At 52.5% G+C, this 18,426-nt stretch overlaps 1 protein-coding gene across 3 annotated transcripts in view; it reads left to right on the top strand.

Moving 5' to 3' along the window:
* Window positions 1-1,813: 1,813 nt before the first annotated feature.
* The window catches only part of DLGAP4 (DLG associated protein 4), a 229,573-nt gene continuing 212,960 nt past the window's right edge, over window positions 1,814-18,426 (top strand). Inside the window, exon 1 of one of the 3 annotated variants that reach the window (XM_080405349.1) lies at window positions 1,814-17,812. The gene's annotated coding sequence lies outside the window, so the exon portion shown is untranslated. The remainder of the gene's footprint in view (window positions 17,813-18,426) is intronic. The other 2 variants (XM_080405350.1, XM_080405351.1) reach the window with 2 other exon arrangements.

Below are 18,426 nucleotides of genomic sequence, written 5' to 3'. Positions count from 1 at the left end.
GTGAGTGCATGTTTTTGAGGACTCAGAATCTCCAACAAGAGGGGATTTCTTCAGTGTCCCCTGATGTTGTCTTCAGCTCTGAGGTGCTTCACAGAAAATGGTCCATTCAAGAGAGTATGGCAGGGCCCAAGTTCTCCACTGATGACCTTTTGATCTAAGAGAAACCGTCAAAGACCACAACTAACCTGTAATGAGTTTTGGGAAGAGTAAGGACCAACAAGCTAAAGGAAGGAAAAGGATATCCTCAGTAAATAGCATGTCTGGGACTGTGATGGACACAGCAGAGTGCCAGACTTGACTCGTAGTGATCACTGGAAAACACCAATTATACCAGTGTGAGGGAGATCTGGCCCAATCAGCAGCTGTGTGGAGTTGCCTAATGTCATCCAGGCTGTCAGAAACCCCAAATCATGCCAAGCAGTGGGGGTTGGGCTCTCTGCTGCCGCTGCTGCAGGGTCTCCTGTGGCTCTGGGGCACCACAGAGCTGGGCATGCTCACCTTGGAGCTGTGAGGCTGGGGGACCTACAGGGGAACCTGCCTTTCCTGCACCTCCCCTGGCTGGTGCTCGACTGAGGGCTGAACCAAGTGGCAGCAAAGGAGTTGGAGAGCCGAGGATGGAGCCAGGGTCACCAGGGGCTATGCTCATTGCCGACGTGTGCCACCCACTACCTGTACTGATCTGCACCATGAGGCATCCTTACAAATCCCCTTTTGGGGTACCAGAGCTGAGATCAGTCCCCGAGGTTACCAAGGGGCTGTCAGTTTGCTGAGGTTTTGGATGAAGTATCTGTTAGCCTCCAGGGTCACCTGGCAGCAGGGCGGCCTTGTGCTCTGCCAGAAGCTGCTGCTCTCAGAAACGGGAGAATGGGAATTGTAGAGGAATGAAGGCAGTGGGTTGATTAGCATCGATAATATGCAGCTGTGGCCTTCATGCAGAGGTGGTGAGTTGACTGACATGGACAATGTGCAGCTGTAGCTCGTTCCTGCTAAGTAGTAAAATAGTCCTAAGAGTGGTAGGGAGAGGTGGTTGGCTGGAGGAGCAGCAGTGTGGTCTGACCTCTGGAGGAAGGAGCAACAGCATGGACAGTAGAATCTGACTGATGGTAAAAGCCTTGTGTAGCCTGCTGGTTTGTGCTGCAACTGGGAAGCATCTCAGAAATGCAATGGGTAAGAGAAGGGGGACAGCAAGGCTTTGGGCTATGTGGGCAGTGGCACTTTTCTGTAGTTGTCCTTGCAATGCCTATCTCCCCCGTCTGTGTGGCTGCTGCTGGGGCTCGGTGCTGGAGGAGCTCCCATCCTCCCCTCCCAGACCTGTGGGGAGTGTGTGTTGGGGAGGGGGAGGGGGTGGGGGGGGGTGGTGGTGGTGGTGGTGGTGGTGGTGTCTGTTCTGCTTGCCCCCTCTAGCTCAGCTCCCGCTGCCCAGCTCAGGCCTAGACCCAGTACTGCTCCTGATGCCCTTGTGCAAGATCCCGCTGCCCCATACATGCCCTCCCCACCACTTCAGTGCTGGCATCCTCAGGTGTCTCAGATGAGGTTTGTGGTCTCCAGTTTGTTGTCTTTGGGCCTCTCTATCCTTTATGTCCAGATCTCCCAGGAGCACAAATACTATCAACACAGCTTGACATTAAGTGTCCTGAAAACTCCAAAGGAAGACAAACCCACCAGTTTTGCTGCTTCTCAAGCTCTGGGGAAGACCAGGGTCTTGTCCTGGAAGAGTCAGAGAGTCCTCAGACTTGTGCATGGCTACTTGTAACACAGAGGTGAGAATCAGTCCATAGGGTGATGGGGGGGGGGGGGGGGGAAGTAACAGCAAGGGCACCCTGCCCCAGGGGACAGTGTTGGGTGGGCTTTGGGGGCTCTGGCGTTCAGGAGATGAGCTGCAACTTGTACTGTAGCCAACCTGGCCCAGCTGCCTCCCACTCTGTTGCGAGTGCTCCTTCCACACGTGTTCCTCCGGTATTGCTTTTATCACCAAAGCGCTTCCTGGGCAACAGTTATTTGGAAGCAAAATGACTATTAGCTAACAAACGTTAGGGCAATATTTGTCTTCTGTAGGAGTTAAACAAGCCCATGCATCTTGTCCTTAAGTTGCTGCTGGCTGCTAAGCCTGGGTGGGCTGCAGAGTCCCAGCCCTGCTTGGTAAGAGTCCAAAAGAGCCCTGAACTGGCAAGATGGGGGTGAGAAGAGGGTGTCCCCGCCACTGTTAGCAGCCCCCCCAGCTCCCCTGATAGATCCCTGTTACGTATCAGCCACTGAGGGTTACCCATGTGGACCAGTGTGACATTCCTTGGTTTCTCACACAAGGACAGCCAGGCTCTTTAGGGGAGTGTTTCTTGATTTGTGTACCCATGAGGGGTGGGCAGCTTCACCCCGTCACCCCAGGGCTGCCAAAAGCAGCTGCCTCATTGAGGTATCACTGCTTGTTCAGAGACTTCTGAGATTGCGTGCAGACCATCATCTCAGGTGTTGGACTTATCCCACCTCAAATGCCTTTATTCTCTTTGCCAACACGATGCCCTGTGGCAAGGTCCACGTTTGTACGGACAGATCCTTCCTTTTGTGTGTTTTAACCCTTCTGTGGGACAGCTTCTTTGCTGGCTTAGCTCCTGTCTTGTGCAACAGAGAGAGTAGCTATTGCTGACTTGTCCTTCTCAGTCTCCTCATCTGTGCCCCGAGGACCCTGCAGGAGCAGGTCCCAGCCACTGGGCAGCATTTGACTTTTCTGATGGGACAGTTCCCTTCAATTATATTTTTTTTCCCAGAACAAAGGCTTTTGTATAGCTGAATCTGTGAAGATAAACAAGAGCACAGGACAGTCTATGGGCTGGTTAGTTCTCACTCATACCAGGCAAGCACCACGGTGGCTTTCCATGGAAAGTGCCAGGGGCCATGCCAGAGCCGATGCCAGGAGGTGCCCTGTCCTTCCCTGCCCACCTCCCTGTGCCGGCTGACCCCCTTTCTCCTGGTCTTCTCCCACTTTGGCTCCCAAGGTCCAGCCCTGGACCTTATGGCAGCTGGCTGGGCAAAGCCTTTCTGAACTGGCTGAGGTTAAGCAAGCGGCATGTCAGACAGGAGCCTGGACTCGGCACGAAATGGCTCTGTCCCTCCCCAGCAACCTATTTCTAGATTGTCAGAGCCACTTACAGATGTCTTCTTGCTGCAGTCCTCTTGTCCTGCAATGCAATAGTAGCCAAAAAAATGATAAAAGCAATTTTATTCTTCATCCATTAACTCTGTCTCTCAGGCATGTGCTCATATACAGAGTACAACAATCTCATGTCAATTGATAGGCAAGAGGCTGCAACACCAGCAGATCTCTGGGTGCGCTGAAAGGAGGTGAATCACGAGCTAGACGGATTCAGGCAGACATCTGCCAGGTGAGCACATGGCTGGATAAACAGAGGTACAGAAGCTGATCAGTAGGTGGAAAAGCATTAAAGATCCTTTCATGGTTCATCTGTAGTGCAATAAATAAGACTCTCACCAAGAGCAGAGAGCACATCTCTCTGCGGTCTGCAGAAGCGTGAATGATGTACCTTTGGCAAGATCTATATGGAGGGACGATATGGTCCCTGATTAATAAAGCAAAAGACTTTTGTCTCCTATGTTTCCAAAGCATGTTGTACTGAACTGTGAGCTGAGATGATGCAGAAAAAGGAAGGATCTCGGCTCTGCACAGCCAAAATTTCTGGTATACCGTTTTACCACTTCCGAGATCTGTGCTCTTAAAACTGAGCCTTTTCACCAAGATTCACAAAATAGGTATTTCCATGCTGAGAACAATCCAAATCACACTTAAAATTTTCAATTATTTTTTTATACTTTCCCCAGTGATTAGAGAAACAAGCCATTTTTAATGGAAGTATTTGCAACATTTTGCAAATCTGTTGTGAAAACAGGATGATTCTTGCACTCATAATGAAGAGTGAGGAGACTGGCAAAGAGCATTTCCCTGTTTCATTGTGTGTATTAGTCACTTGGGGGGGGGGGGGGGGGAGGAGAAGAGACATATAGAGATTTAAAGGCACACAGATAAATAAATCTACAGGGAAAGAGCACTTTGTAAATGGACAGATGAGGGACAGAAGAGGGGAGAAATAGGGTGGAGTCTGGGCAAAGTGTATGTAAAAACAGTGGTGAACCTGGGGGTAGAAAGATACATGGAGGGGTGGCAAACTGAGCCCAGGAGGAACTCCTGCTTGTGGAACATCCTCCTTGCGTCTGAGCGCTTCCTCTTGTCCCTGCCAGGGCAGATGTGGATTTACCTGCAGTGCCTGGCTGCCCCGACACTGGCTGTCTCTGAGAGAAGCTGTGTATGGCAGGATTTACCCCAAAGAGAGCGAGGAGCGTGTGTGGTCCTGCATGGAGTGTCCCCTGTCCCCGCAGAGCTGGCCAAAAGCAGCGGGCATGGCAGCAGCCCTTCTGGGCTTGGTGCCCCAACCTGGCTCTGTGGTGGGCTGCGGGGCTCATGGGCCACCCTGTTGCTCGCCTGAAGGCTCTTGTGCAGCGCAAGGTGAGCTCAGCCTCTCATCCCGCTTGCTGCGGCTGTGCACTTTGCCTAAAATGCTCTTGATCTAAGTTCAGAGGTGGGTAGGAGGCAGGCAGTGTTCGACTCACCCACCACCCAGTCCTGAGGAGTCCTGACATTTTTTTCATTTTTCAAAATTTCACTTGGGAAACAACAATTACAGTCAACATTAATTTTATTTTCAATACTCTCATTTTCAGTTTTGCATCACTGCTATTATTGTTTTGATATAGTGGTCCAGCGTACACATCATATCAAGAGACACATCACGGTGTGTAAAACCACTGCTGATATATCCTAATTGAATTGTTTTGTAGTGAAATGTTTTGACACTTTGAACGAGACAGGAAGAAAAGTATGCCGCATACTAATTAGAGGACCAGCAGTTTTCAATGTATTAAATAATGATTTTAAACTAACACAAAGTAATAACTGTGTCGAAGAATTTCATTAAAGCACAAAGAAACACTTTGATCTAGAAAATAAGATGTTTCAGTCAAAGCTAAGTAAAAGCTTTTCATAATGATGTAAAACAAATACAGAAATGTGAATAAAATAATGTAAGAGCTGGAATCCTCTGTCCCAGCATGTGCCTGATGCATGTTACGCAGCCCTGACATGTCTTGAGTGACAGAACTGTAAAGAAATACAACTTGTCTCCCTGGGAAAACGATGAATATTTTATTTTAAATTTTATTTGCATATTCATTTTAAAGCACAATTTTCACTTTTGCTTTCCAAATTATATTTGTTCTGGAATTGCGCATTTTATAGGGCATTTTTTTCCCATGAGCTAGAATTAATGCAGGTTTCAAGATGTGACAGTTTCTTATTAAATGCAGTTTCCGAGTTTCAGCCACTAGTAGGTACGGCTTGTGCCACCCATCTTGCTGTCCCTTGCCTGCCCACGGCTGGATGAGGCAGGGCAAGACCCCCTGCCCGCGCCGGTGCCACGCCGTGCCCAGGCGCCCAGTGCTGCCTGCTGCTCACGGACCTCGGGGCTGTGCCCGGCTGCGACCACCTCGCCCTCAGCTGTTGCAGAGGGGCTGAATATTGGTGCTTCTTCCTCTCTCCCTTGAGGCTGATGCTCTTTGCAAGGGCGGCAGGTGTGCGGAGCTGCAGCAGGTGCTGCTGGCATCCCTCCCCAGGTTCTGTCCCACAGCGGGAGCAGGTTCCTGCAGCTGTTGAGAGTGCTGGGATTCTCCACGGACTGATGGCATCGTTACAGAAAACAGCATCTAAGGGAGTCATGATCAGCCTCTGACTCTCCCTTTGGGCCCTAATTCTGTTCCTCGGCCACAGATATCGGGCCCAGCTCCATCGGGGGGCTGTGGTGTTATCCCAAGCGCACCCTGAGCTCCCCGGGAGCAGACCCGGACCGTGCGGTCCCTCCCTTCTGGCACTGCTGGCTGGAGGACCCACTCCCCCCTCCGCATGCTATGGAGGAGCAGCACACAGCCTGGGGTAAGCTGCATGGCATTAATTCAGTTCTGGCTGCTCTGGTGGCTCATGAAGATCCGGAGAGCGTCCTTCCTGAGCTGCAACATCACAGCATCACATGCACTGGTTCAGTCCCAGCCCCAAGCAGCAGCTCCCTTACTCCTCCCGCCCTGAGCAATGCTGTGGTCGCTGCCTCCCGTCCAAATGTCCGCAGCACCATCAGGACAAAAGTCTTGCTGGTGGCCTTTGCCCAAGCTGTCCCCAGCGAGCTCCCCGTGGCAGCCGGGGTGTCCTGCTGCTGGCCTTCCTGGCTAGGAGGCAAGCCTGGCATTTTCTGTTCCACTGGGTTTTTCATATATATGCTAAGCAGGTAATCCGGGCTGGTAGATGTAACCCATCCATCTTAACGCAGCTGGGGATCCATCCATTTCTTTCTCCTGCTTTGCAGGGTTGTGACAGAACTTACTGGCGGTACCTGGTGTTGGGAAAGTGCCGAGATGCTACAAATCTGTAAGGGGGACAGCACCAGTGTCCCCATTACACACACAGGTGGGCAGTGCTGCATTTCTTGGACACATGCCTGGCCAGCCCCAAGTCACTGCTGCCTTGCTCCTCACCTAGGGGCCCCCCGCACCTCAGTGGCCCCTCCAAAAGCTTGCACGGGCTTTGGCCAGGTGCTGCTTCTCTGTAAGAGGCTCAGGAGGGATGCTGGGCTCTGCTGGAGCTGCTACCATCAGGAACTGTACAGATGATCAGTAAATGAGAAAAATCGGCTGTCAGTGAAAAAAAAGTATATGTCACTGAAAATGGCAAGATAATTTAGAAAAATCTGCTTCTCTTCCTTTGGCTTTAGTCTCTTGTTGGTGTCAATGCCTTGCATGCAGTGTGTGGATTTAAGGGTTTTTGTGTGTTTTGAAGATTCAAAATGATGGATTTGGTATAAAGGGATGCAGAACTCTCGTAGTGCATGCCTGGGCAGCTGGGTCCCTGCTGTGAATCTGTCCCACATGCCCCTGGCCACAGGCAGGGCTGTCCCTCTCTGCATGTCAGTACAAGGCAATGTCCCTGGACTGCCCTGCTGGTGAGCGAGGCAGGACTGGGAGCTAGCCGAGCTGCTCCCATGCAGCTGCTGGCTGCGGACCGTGCAGGCTGCCGTCTGCCTCAGTACCTGCCAGGAATGCTGGAGACCCGCTAATGGCTCCTCCCCACACTGCTCCAGACTCATGGTTCAGTGTTTGCAGCTCAGGGACTTCACAAGCCAGGTCTGGTCTCTGGATATTTAACAACCTGCCTGATGATTTCATTTATATTCATTTATTTCTTTTTCACACTTGTTGTTGTTGAACCCTCACAAATTCCTCTTTCAAGCAGTTTTCCAGTCTCCATCTATTCCTGTAGACCCTTGGCACCTACAGCATCCTGCAGCAAGGAGTACCACAGCTCTGCCTCCACTTCATCACAGCCTGCCAGGTTCGTTTGAACCTCGTCGGTGTCAGCTTCAGTTGGAGGCTGTGAGCTCTTTCCAGGTCTGACTCCTGTGTGCACTGAGCAGAACAGAACTGCCACCAGTGTTCGAGAGGTGGTTTTCAATGTGCATGGTGGCTCCACCATCTCCTTTCTTGCATGTGGGGCAGGGCCCAGCTGCATTGCTGGAAAGTGTGCAGGTTCCCCAGCTGCACGGCCACCTCGGGCTTCCCACGGCACCAGCAGTGGGACCAAGCTGCGTCACGGCTGTTGGGAACAGTTACAGCTAAAGCCAGCTCCAGGCCCCCGTGCTGCAGGAGTTCCAGGACACGAACACCCAGTGTGGCTTTGCTGCCCGGGATGCTGAAGTCAGAAAGGCAGTAGTGAGCTCTGCACCACGGCCATGCCCTGTCTGAAGGAGCTGGGAGCGATTCAGCTCCTGAGACATCACAGCCTTCCCTGCATTCCACAATGGCCTTTCTATTTCATCTCTAAAATGTGCCTTGTGTGCGTTCTGTGTCTGAAAAATAAATTTAAAAAAAAAACAACACAAAAATGTGGTATCTCCACACTGCAGGGAGGTAATTAAGACTAATAATGATCCATGTTGTAAATGATTTTAAAAATAAAGTACAGCTATTTCTATTAGCCTTTTGTATAGCTTTTATGAAGCTTATAGTTGGCTTTTTAACATAATTAACTATAGGTCCTAGCCTACATGATGCTGATGTTGCACCTTCAGACCAGCTGTACTCCCCCACCCTGCACCAAGCACCCCTAGTCATGGGACACCTCTCCACCCATTTAACAAAGTACCTCCTAACATTTGTAGATTTTTCTCCACACTGGTATTAAACTAATTGCTCTGTGATAGCTCAGTGATCCCACATGTTGTGTTCGCTGCTTCTCAGTTCCTGGAAATCCTATTTTTCTTGAGGGAGCTCAAATCTTGATGCTTACCTGGAAGCTGCATTTCTCTTGTCTCCAGCTAAAAGCTGGTTCTTTCCCCAGCTGCATTTTCCTAAAGAAGTACCCTGCAAAAGGGGATGCAAATTGATTTTTTTTGTCTTTACTTTGGCCAGGAATGGGATCTGGAGATTATAGAAAGGCTGAAAGATGCTGAAGGATGAGAGTGGATCAAAGCCAGGACGTGGCCACGTGAGCATGCATGGAGTCATGAAGGTGGAACACCTCCCAGGCTCCGAGCTCTGCCCCCCAGCCGCAGCATGCCTGCTGGTGTGGCATGATGCAAGCAGTGACAGCACCTCTCGCCGGCAGCATCGATGCCAGCAGCGGGCATGTGCCTTAACAGCTTAGCCTGGACAGCAGCACACATCTCCTGGTCACCACCACCTGCCAGACACTCACCTCCTGGGCCACCACTTGCTGAGATGGAGCCAATGAACAAGTTTGCTGATATGGATCTGACCCATTATTTATAAGGTAATTGTGTATTTGAACCAGGAAAAGAGGATTTAAATTATTCCAATAACTAGTAACTAACTAAGTTTGACCATTATGCACATGACAGAAAAAAAAGGTCCCACTGTTAACCATGGAACATTATTGCCTCACTAGTTAGAGGATGATTTTACAGCATAAGTGTTGTTAGACTCTTCTTCCCCTCAGGAAAACAAAATAAGTGTTATTCTCGGTGTAGCTGTATGAAAAAATGTCTCACACTGGCCCCCATCTCAGAGTTGTGTACTCTATCTGAGGAAAATAAGGTATCAAAGTCCTTTTTATAAGGATGTCTTTTACAAGGTAACAGGAAAAGTTAAAAGAAACTGTTTTAGGTATGACCTGCCAATCAAACGTCTTCTGAGATCAGCTGAATATAGCATGAAGGGAGGCAGGCAATGTGATGGAAAAGATTAGCCTTATACCAAGGCTATTTGTCACGGTAAAACATGCCCAGAAGAGCGGAAGCCCCTGCCCCAGGGTGTGTGCTGGGTTCAGTGTCCAGAGCGGTGTCCCCTGGGCAGCCCCTGGTCAGGCAGGCTGGGAGGGGTGGGCTGTGGGGGCTGCCGGGCGGCCAGCAGCCGACTTGGGAAAGCTTCCTCCAGTCTGAACTGGGGAAATAAAGCTCCAAATCCATAAACGTGGCTGTAGATGCCTGCCCACCTCTGCTTTGCTCCAGGGATGATGGTTTCATCATTTCTAAGCATTTTGGTTTGAATTCAGTCAGGTTGTAAAAATACTCATTTTATCCCTAGCTCAGATGTTGAAATTGAATGTCACTTAGAAGCAGAAACCCAGAATTATTCTGTGAGAAAATGCTAAAAGGAGGCTCTTCAAACTTTTGTCCAAAAATAAAATAAATTTTCCAGTGCGGCGGTTTGCTCCTGCAAGCACCTGCACTCTCCGCAGCCGGTGGCGGGGCCGGCGCTGCCCGCAGCAGAGTCTGGTGCTGCTGCCCACCCGGCAGCATGTCAGCTCGGGGCTGCACCAAGCATCTCACGGGAGCTGCACATTTTTGTGCCCAGAGCCACAGCGCCAGGGGAGTCTCAGCACCTTTCTCCTCCTTTCCCCTCCACGCCCTCGGCATTGTTCTCATCTAGTAAGAGCTTAGAAATACAAACTCTAAAGGTTTATATAGTAGAAAGCAAATACAACTGCTAACAATTATTATTTTTAACCTCTCCAAATCTATAGTCCAATGACTTGGATTTAAAAAATAGTAATTTGTCTTATTGTACTTTTTAGTGAGTGATGCTGAGTTTTTCCCCGCTTAGACCTTACTGTGGGGTTACCTCCTGCTTCTGCCAGGGGACTGGTGCCACAGGGGTCTGGCTTTACTGTGCCTCCTGCCCAAGCAGAACCAGGAGTCGGGCTGGGTGAGAGACATGCTACCTTGGACATACCAGCTTGCCCTTGGACCCAGCTTCCTGGTGTTGCAAACACCAGTTCCTATAAGGAAACTGCATTTTTAGCAAGCACTGGCCAGTCACCGGCACAGGATCCTGGCTGCAGAAGACACAGGTACGCAGGGAGGGAACGCTACCAGGCTGGCTCTGAGTGCAGATGCTGCCCTGGCAAGGTGAGGCTGTCAGCTCCTTCATGCAGCCTGTCCCCAGGTCCCTGCCCTGGCATTTACATTGCACGTGAGAAAGTGACATTATGCTGCTGTCATTTTTGTGCTTACCACGCGGGCTTTGCCGTGGCTGTTGCGTGCTCCAGTGGAGCCTTCCTCATTTCTATTTCTGGGTCACATCCTCAACCTCCTTTCTTATCAGGTTGCATCTGTTTTTTTAATTGAATGCACTTCTGCTGGGCTGGTGCATGTATCTCACCTGCATCCTCCCTGGCAGAAACGTGGCTTATTCCTGGATGTTCACATGCTGAGAGCTATTACCATGCCCACTGCAGCTGAGAGCAGTGTATAAAAATACTGGGTTTTGGGGAGGGTGTGTAGATTTTGGGTGCATGGTTTTATTTAGAAATTGACATTTCTAAGCTGTTGGCTGCCAAGCAACAAGCATCTAGAAAATTGTCTCAGTTGTGATATGTAGGTACCCAGCGTCCATCCTCGCTGCTGTATTTAAAGCCTCAGAAAGGGCCACTTCACCGTTCAACACACAAGCGCTCATTGGTGGGTAAGTTAGCCATTAAGCCAGATGGAAACCAAGGCAGAGTGGCTCACTCAGGACCCTGCAAGCCCCCAGCACTGCTGGAGTGGCAGAAACTGAACGTAAAATGATGTGGGAATGAAAGTCGGTATCAAAGCCAATGGGATACTCTGAAACTGCAGTGGGCTCCCTGGCTGAATGGAGCCCTGGCTACTCTCTGTGGTTCAGGCTCAGGACTTGCCACAGCCTGAGGACTTGGCCCCTTGTGCAGTGGGCAAATGGCAGTGTGCAGCTGCAGCCCGCACGAACAAAATGCAGCAGGAGTCAGGGAGCACAGAGACACTTGCGCAGCTCTGCAGATGCTGCCATACCGCCTCCCTGGCCTCATCCTTACAGAACAAGCAGCTCCCTCCTTATCTTTCCTTTCTGGAAGAGATTCTTGCCTTGAATTAGCTGACTGACTCACTGCACTCTTTGCAAAACAGTGTTTTGTCCTTCCTTGCTTGCAGCACCTCCCCTACAGCTCCTCAGCCAGGCTGGCAGCAGAGCAGAGCAGCAAGAGTCTCTAGGAGCAGAGCCCTGCAAAGCTTTGGCATCTGTGGGCCGTCCTGCGGGTCGGAGGTGCGGCAGATGCAGCATGTTCCCCCCTGCACGGCCCTTGCACCTCTGGCCTCCCCTGCCCAGGCTGGCAGGAGAAGGGGCTGCAGCTGCCTGGCTCAGCGGCCGTGGGTGAAGCTGCTCCTGTTGGCGGTGGTGCAGGGTGGGCTCCCGGGAGGGAAGGAAGGCTGGAGCTGCTGTACTCATTTCCCTCTTCCTTTCCTAGTACAGACTCGTATCTCATAGAATATTATGCAGAGCTTTGCAGGTACTAAGCGTATCAGTACCCCTCAAGGAACAGCTGGACAGTATCAGGAACTCTTTCCTGGTGCCTGAGCCATGGTTTCCTGCTGTAAAAATGTGCCAACAGTTACACTGGAGTAGATCAATGCCCTGTCTGGTCTGATAATGTGTGTCCAACAGCAGCTCATGGCAAATGTCCCAAGAAAGTCATTATATGCTCTTAATGTGGGTAACTGTGCAGTCCTGTCTTGTGGCAGCCAGATCTGGGCTGGTCAGAAGTTCGTGGTCTGTAGCAGGAGGTGTGCTGTCCCTTGTTTGCTTCCCTCTCTGCCTAATGGCACTGCAGATGCTCCTCTTCTCCATAAGTGCCTAAGCTTCTTTCTGAATCTTACTAAGCTCTTTCCTTCAGTTTTATCTCATTACTCCTCAGCCTTCCTCCCTGGTATCCCTTCAGATAACTAGATATGGCCTTATACTGTCAGCCCTGCTGTGCGTATTGCTCGGCTCATCATGTATTGAATCAAATTCGGTGTGTTGCAGACATGAGAGCGAGACCCTGACTGAGTGGGTCTTTCACTTTTCTTTCACCTTTCTGGGTGCTCAGTTCTTGATGTGCCCTACTTTGTATGTTCTCTGACAGGTAGGGCACGGGATGTGTTTTATTCCAAGATATCACCAACTACAGGTGATGCACCTTGTCTATGTGGAACATGTCTCTCCTCAGATATGCTGATGGTCTCCAGCTTGTTCAGGAGAAGAGACCCGTAATCTGCCTGTAGGTGCCCATGAAATCGCCACCCCATCTGTCCTCAGAGAGAGCGTGGACTCCAAGCCTCCAGGGAAGCACACTGCCTGGAATGAACCATTACCTGGACAGGAGGAATTTAATGACACGGGGTAGCAGAGGCTGGTCTGATAGACCATTCCTTCTTGGTGAGACAGGCTCTATAAGAGCTGCCACCTAAGACCAAGGCAGGGGCAGCGGGAGGTGTTTTCTGTGAGCAGGACAGAGAGAGCACAGGCAGATCAGGGCTGAGGATTTGAGCATGTGGCTAAGTTAACAGGCTGTTACTCACCAGTCTTGGATTTCAGCAAGGAGCAGAGAGAAGAAGAGTTGACTTCTGAGTGATTTGTTGACAGATCAAAGCCAACCAGGCCTGCCCTCTGCCTGGCTGGGAGGTGCAGGTCTGCACCATGCTGTGCGTGCACCTCTGGTCCTTTACAGCCCACTGCAGTTTTTCTGGCCTTTCACACCTCAGTGGTCTCCAGAGGTATCTGCAGCACCCCAAATGTGCAGGGGGTTGTAGGCACTCACTGGAAGAGCCACATCAGCTCAGAGCCTCACGAGTTTGGGGGATGCCAACCCATCCTGTGTTCAGTGCATCTCCCCTTTTCTGTCCCTCCACGTGTCTGAGAGCACTGGGGTCTGGACCCTGCAGACAGATGGCTGCCCCCCCACAACAACCTCACCTGGGTCCGCTGTGTCTCCTCCTTATTCAGCCAGGTCCTAAGTCAGTCCTGGTTGTTTGTCTCAGGGTTCTATAGACTCGACAGCCCCAATATTGCTTTGTACATGCTCAGCACTGCATCCATCGCTCTATGCTGCCGCCCCACTTACTCCTTCTCCTCCGATGTCTCTTTTCATATGTTGTCCTCCAGTCCTTCCCCAGCTTTGCTTGCTTCCCATGCAAAGCCAAGCTGTTGGCATTTCTCCTGTTGGCAGCAAACATTTGGTTCCAGTATGACTGAAATGTTCAGTGGCATCTTTGACAAATTATGTCACCCTTGAGGACTGGAGTAATCGAGTCCCCGAGGAATTGAAACAAAAGTCAAAGACTGTCCTGGAGGCTGCAAAGCCATTCACTAGCTAAACCTCCAGAAAGCTAAAACTTGAAATAGAAGGGCCTTTGTGTGACCAGGGTGGCTTTTGTTCTCACACACTCCAAGTGCCCGTTGCTCATACAGTGCCATAGCGCAAGTCCCAAACTCAAGCAAGCTCCTCTACTCAAAACAGTTCCTTTTGGATCTGGTTCTGCCTTCTCCCTAAATGACTCCATTCCAGTGAATTGGCCTCCTACACAGCACCCTGCCACCATCTTCATAAGGGATGTAAGAGATTCTGACTTTTCAACCCTCATCCTCTTCTGCTGCTCTGTGGAAATGGATCTCCCCTGCCACCTTGGTGGGACTCTCCTGGATCCCTTCTCTGTTTCTCCTGGCAACCCCATCCCCTCCCTCCCATGGAGAGAGCCCCCTCACACCCTCCCTCTTCTCTGCTCTGCTCTCTCCCTAACCTGTCCTAGGGTCCCTCAGGCTTACAGCACAAACACCTCTAATCACGGAGAAATCCCCTCAGATTGCTGCCCTGTCTCCCAGGCCTTCTCCTCCTCCCACTCTACACTCACACTGCCTCTGTCCTTTGTCCCACTTGCTCAGCACAGAGTCCTGTGTCCAGGTTTCTCACAATGGTTTCAAAGCTACACTTGTCCTTCATCTTTGATTTTTCTCCTGGTATTCACACATTCAGCCACACTGGCTTAGAAGGTTGGTCCTTCTGAGCTTTTCTGATGTTCTTCCCTGGTTTTCTGCCTACCTTTCTCACCTCTGCTTCTCTGACTCTTCCTTACGCCTGCCTCCCTTTTCTGCTCGATGCCCACAGCATCCTGTCCTTCAGCCCTTTCTGTTCTTCTCTCACACATTATCTCTGGGTAATCTCCACCACCCACTAACTCCAACCGCTATCTCTATGGTGACTCTCAGATCTACTGTGCTGTGCCAGACTTGTCTCTTTCTTTCCAAAAAAGTCAGCCAGCCTGGCTGACGTTTCCTGGTGGAGGTCTAGCCCATCAGCCCAATTTCAGCACAGTGAGCCGAGTTCATCACCTCTCACCAAAGCCTTCCCCCATCTCTCCAAGCAGACAACACCTCCATGCCACACTGCTCTGCACCACCTTGAGCTTAGCTTCCTCGTCCCAGCTATGCCCAAGTCCCACACATTCTCTCCGTACACTGCTTTCACATAAAGCCTTTCACATGGATTCCTCCAGCTAAAATACTTACCTGGGCTCAGGTGTGCTGCCCTTTGGTTACTGCTCCACTCTTTTCTCTGGCCTGACAACAACAGCCATGTTAACGAATATTTGTCATATTGGTTCCTGGAAAGATTATTTCCCCTTTGCCTTGAATGTGTCACTTCTTTCTATGCCCCCTTGATTCCCCCTCCTTTATCACCAGGAATGGGAGCCATTTATCTTCACTCGGAAAAGCCTCTACAGCTGCCTGCAGCTTTCCTACTAGCATCCAAGTCCCCTCTTGACTCCTGTGCACATGAGAAGTGAGGTTTTGGGCTGTTTTCTGACAAACCTCCCCAGTTGCCCTTCATTCCTGATATCTCTCCTTATCCCACCATCTTATTCCTCCACGTGCACTTTGCTGGGTTGCTAACTAAAAACACAACAGGGGAGCATGCCAGCCTGCCAGGGCTACTCTTCATCACCCTGGGCGCTGCACCTGCCTCTAGACTTCTTCAGACACTGAGTGGCTTTTCTGAGGAGCAGGCATACACTTGTGGTAAAGTCAGCAATAAACAGCATTATTCATGCCTTTGTCTTCATTTCCTTTCAGACAGCTGGGACTGACATAAGGCTCAGGAGGACTGTAGAACAGGCAGGATGATGGAAAAGACATTGCCCCCCAAAGACAAAAGATTCAAGACTGACTGGTCCGGCCACTGGGATCCAGAAGCCCTCTTGCCTCTGACAGAGATGAAATGCACTGTGCCTCTGCAGCAGTGTGGTGCCTTTCAAAGCAAGCCATTCTCTCAGCCTCTGCTCTCTTTTGTCCCCATGCCTCTGGGCCCCAGTCTCCATCATTAACAAATAACCTGCCAAACTTCAATTTAAGAAGAAAAAATATTTTGAAGCTGATAGGCATTGAGGGAGGGGTTTTGAAAGCATGTGAGTAACCTTCATTGCCCTGCAAAGGGAGCCAGGCATCCCTGAAACTTGGGAGAGGGAAATGCCTGGGCTGTGAAAGACTTCAGAGGGTGCAGAGAGCAACTGGGGCTTGTTGTTCCTCTCTGCCTGGTCATTTCCCCTTAGGGATGAACTGAACCACAATGAGTGGTCAGTTCTGCATTCAAGGCTGTGAAGGCAGCTGCACTTTTGCTGAATCTGCTACAGGAAGGAAAAAAAATAATCTGTATATTTCCATTTTCCTTAGAGAATGAAGCCTCTTCCCCGGAAAACCAAGCTTTCCATTTGCACAAACACTAGGGCAAAGTGATGAGAAGCTAACCATGGTAGCTGCTCGTAGCATCTTATGCTCATCCCTTCAGGCCTGACTCAGAAGCTTTAATGGAGATGCAGAGAGGCTGCAGCATTATTTTTTAGAAATGACCACCGCTTACCTCTCTGAACACCTCACTTTCTCATGGAGCAGTCCTGGTCAGGCCTCTCAGAGCAGCATTCGTGATTTAGCAATCAATCACCTCTGAAACCACAGACACCTGAATTGCCTGAGGCCAGGCTGTGACTCCCTGGCAGGTGGAAGTCCAAGAGCTGCTGCTTAGCATCCTGCATGGACCCAGCTGCTCAGAGTACTTCAAAGCTCCTTGCGTGTCCTGCACATACCTCAAAGGGGCATCTGAATGGAGGGGCTGTTCCCTCAGACAGGTTCCTCATCTCTCCCCAGGAGAGGACTACAGGGGTCAGGCAGGCTAGACAGGGGTAACGGGGAATGTCTGCCACCTGGTTAGGAGCAAAACATCCTAAGAAGATCAGAGGAAGTGTAAGGAGCAAGCACGCTTGCCTGCAGCTCAGTACTGGCTGCCAGGCCTGGCAAGGTTATGTCCCAGCCCATGGTGAGCTGGTGCCTAGAAGAGGACACATGTGCAACAGAATGACCAAAAGCCACGGGCAAAAGAGAAGTGAACAGTTGAGCCTAATTTGTGCAAGGTTGTAAATGAAAATCATTGTGGCAGATGGTCAGTGGATTATTTTCCAGAGGGTTAAGCAAGACCCAGATTAGGAAAAGCTGAGAAATTTTTATGTGGTTTGCAGTGCATTATCTTGGGGCTCAGGACATGTGGACTCCAGTGCCTTTTGAGGGGGCCCTGGCTGCGCAGGGGGGTGGAGGAGCCCCATTTGAGGATGGCAAAGCTGGGAGGCTGCAAGGGCAGGTGTGGGGCCAAGGGTGCAGACTCTGTGCACCGGGTTCACCACATGGGCAAAAGGTGCCCCCCGGGCTTTACATGTCCTTAAGGCTGAGCTCCTGGCTGGGGGAGCTGGTGGCCCTCTGGCTGATGCCAGCCCTGGCTTACAGGAGGGGTACATTTGGGTTTTGCAGGGGAGCCCTGCCACTGCTCTGGTCGTGTGTGGGGCTGCGCCCACTGCCCTTGGTCCCCAGGCTTCTGCTTGCCCTCGCCACCCTCGCAGCATCCCTGGGTGCTGTGCTGGGGTGCTGTGCCAGCCCCGCTCGGCTCCCTGCCCTGATTTCCTCGTGGAAATCCCAGAGTCTTCTCCAGATCCAGCTCTGGTTTTGGGGGCAGCCATCTCCCTCTCCCTCGCTTTCCTCTTCCCTCCTTCTGCTCTCCTTCCTCCTCCTCTCCCTCCCTCCTCTCCGCACTGTACTCTCCGGGGGCTCTGGGTACCGCTGCAGCATCACTCGCCACCTCCATCCAGGAGGCTGGGAGCGCGGGGCGGAAGGGGAGGGCTGCGGGGGACAAGCTGAATGAATGGGCATCGCCTCGGTGCTGCTGGAGCCTCCGCATAGGGGCGAGGCGGCCGGACCGCGCCGCGGGCAGGGGGGCAGCGGCGGCCGGCCAGCGGCCGGGGCCGGGCCGGGCCGGGCCGAGCCGAGCCGGGCCCCCCGCCGAGCCCGCCGCCGCCGCCGGGGCTCTGCGAGGAGCGGGAGCTGCCCCGCCGCGGGACCGCTCCGGCCCGGGCGCCGCCTCCTGCCGCCGCGGACCGAGGTGAGCGGGCCGGGGGCCGCGGGGGACTGCGGCGGGGCCGGACCGACGGGGCGGGCTGAGGGCCGCGTGGCTGGGGGCCGCGGCCGCCCCGCCGCAGCGCGGGGAGGTGGGAGGGGGCGCGACCCGGGGGGGCAGCGTGGAGCCGGCCCGGGCTGGGCGGGGGGCGGAAGGGCTCGGGGGGCTGGGGCCGGGCTGGATGTGCTGGGGGCGGCCAAGAAGGAGTTCAGCGGCTGCAGAGCCGGGTGCGTGTGCGTGTCCCGCACCCACCGGGGGCGTGGCCGCCGCACCCACGGGTGTCCGTGCGCAGGGCGAGGACGGGGCAGCGGGAGGCCGAGGAGCGGTGCGGGCTGCGGCGTGCGGGGGATGCGCAGCCGGGGGGCCGGAGCCACGCAGAGCTCCCCGGGAGCCGCGCTTCGCTTCTGGGTGCGTGCGTGTGCCAGAGCCCCGGGCTGCGGGGGCGCGCGTGTGTGCGCGACCCACTGCGGAGCCGGAGCGCTGTGCCCGGGGGGGCGCCCCGCCGGCGCGAGGGTGCGGGGGCAGCGTGTCCCCGTCCCCGCGCGCGTGCCAGCCGCATTGAGCCCGCGTGCGGGAGCATCCCCGGCCCGAGCCTGCGT

The sequence above is a fragment of the Falco punctatus genome (genome assembly GCF_963210335.1).
Source record: "Falco punctatus genome assembly, chromosome: 10".
Classification (NCBI taxonomy): Eukaryota; Metazoa; Chordata; class Aves; order Falconiformes; family Falconidae; genus Falco; species Falco punctatus.
Note: the sequence above shows the minus strand (reverse complement) of the source record. Positions and strands in the feature narration are given on the sequence as shown.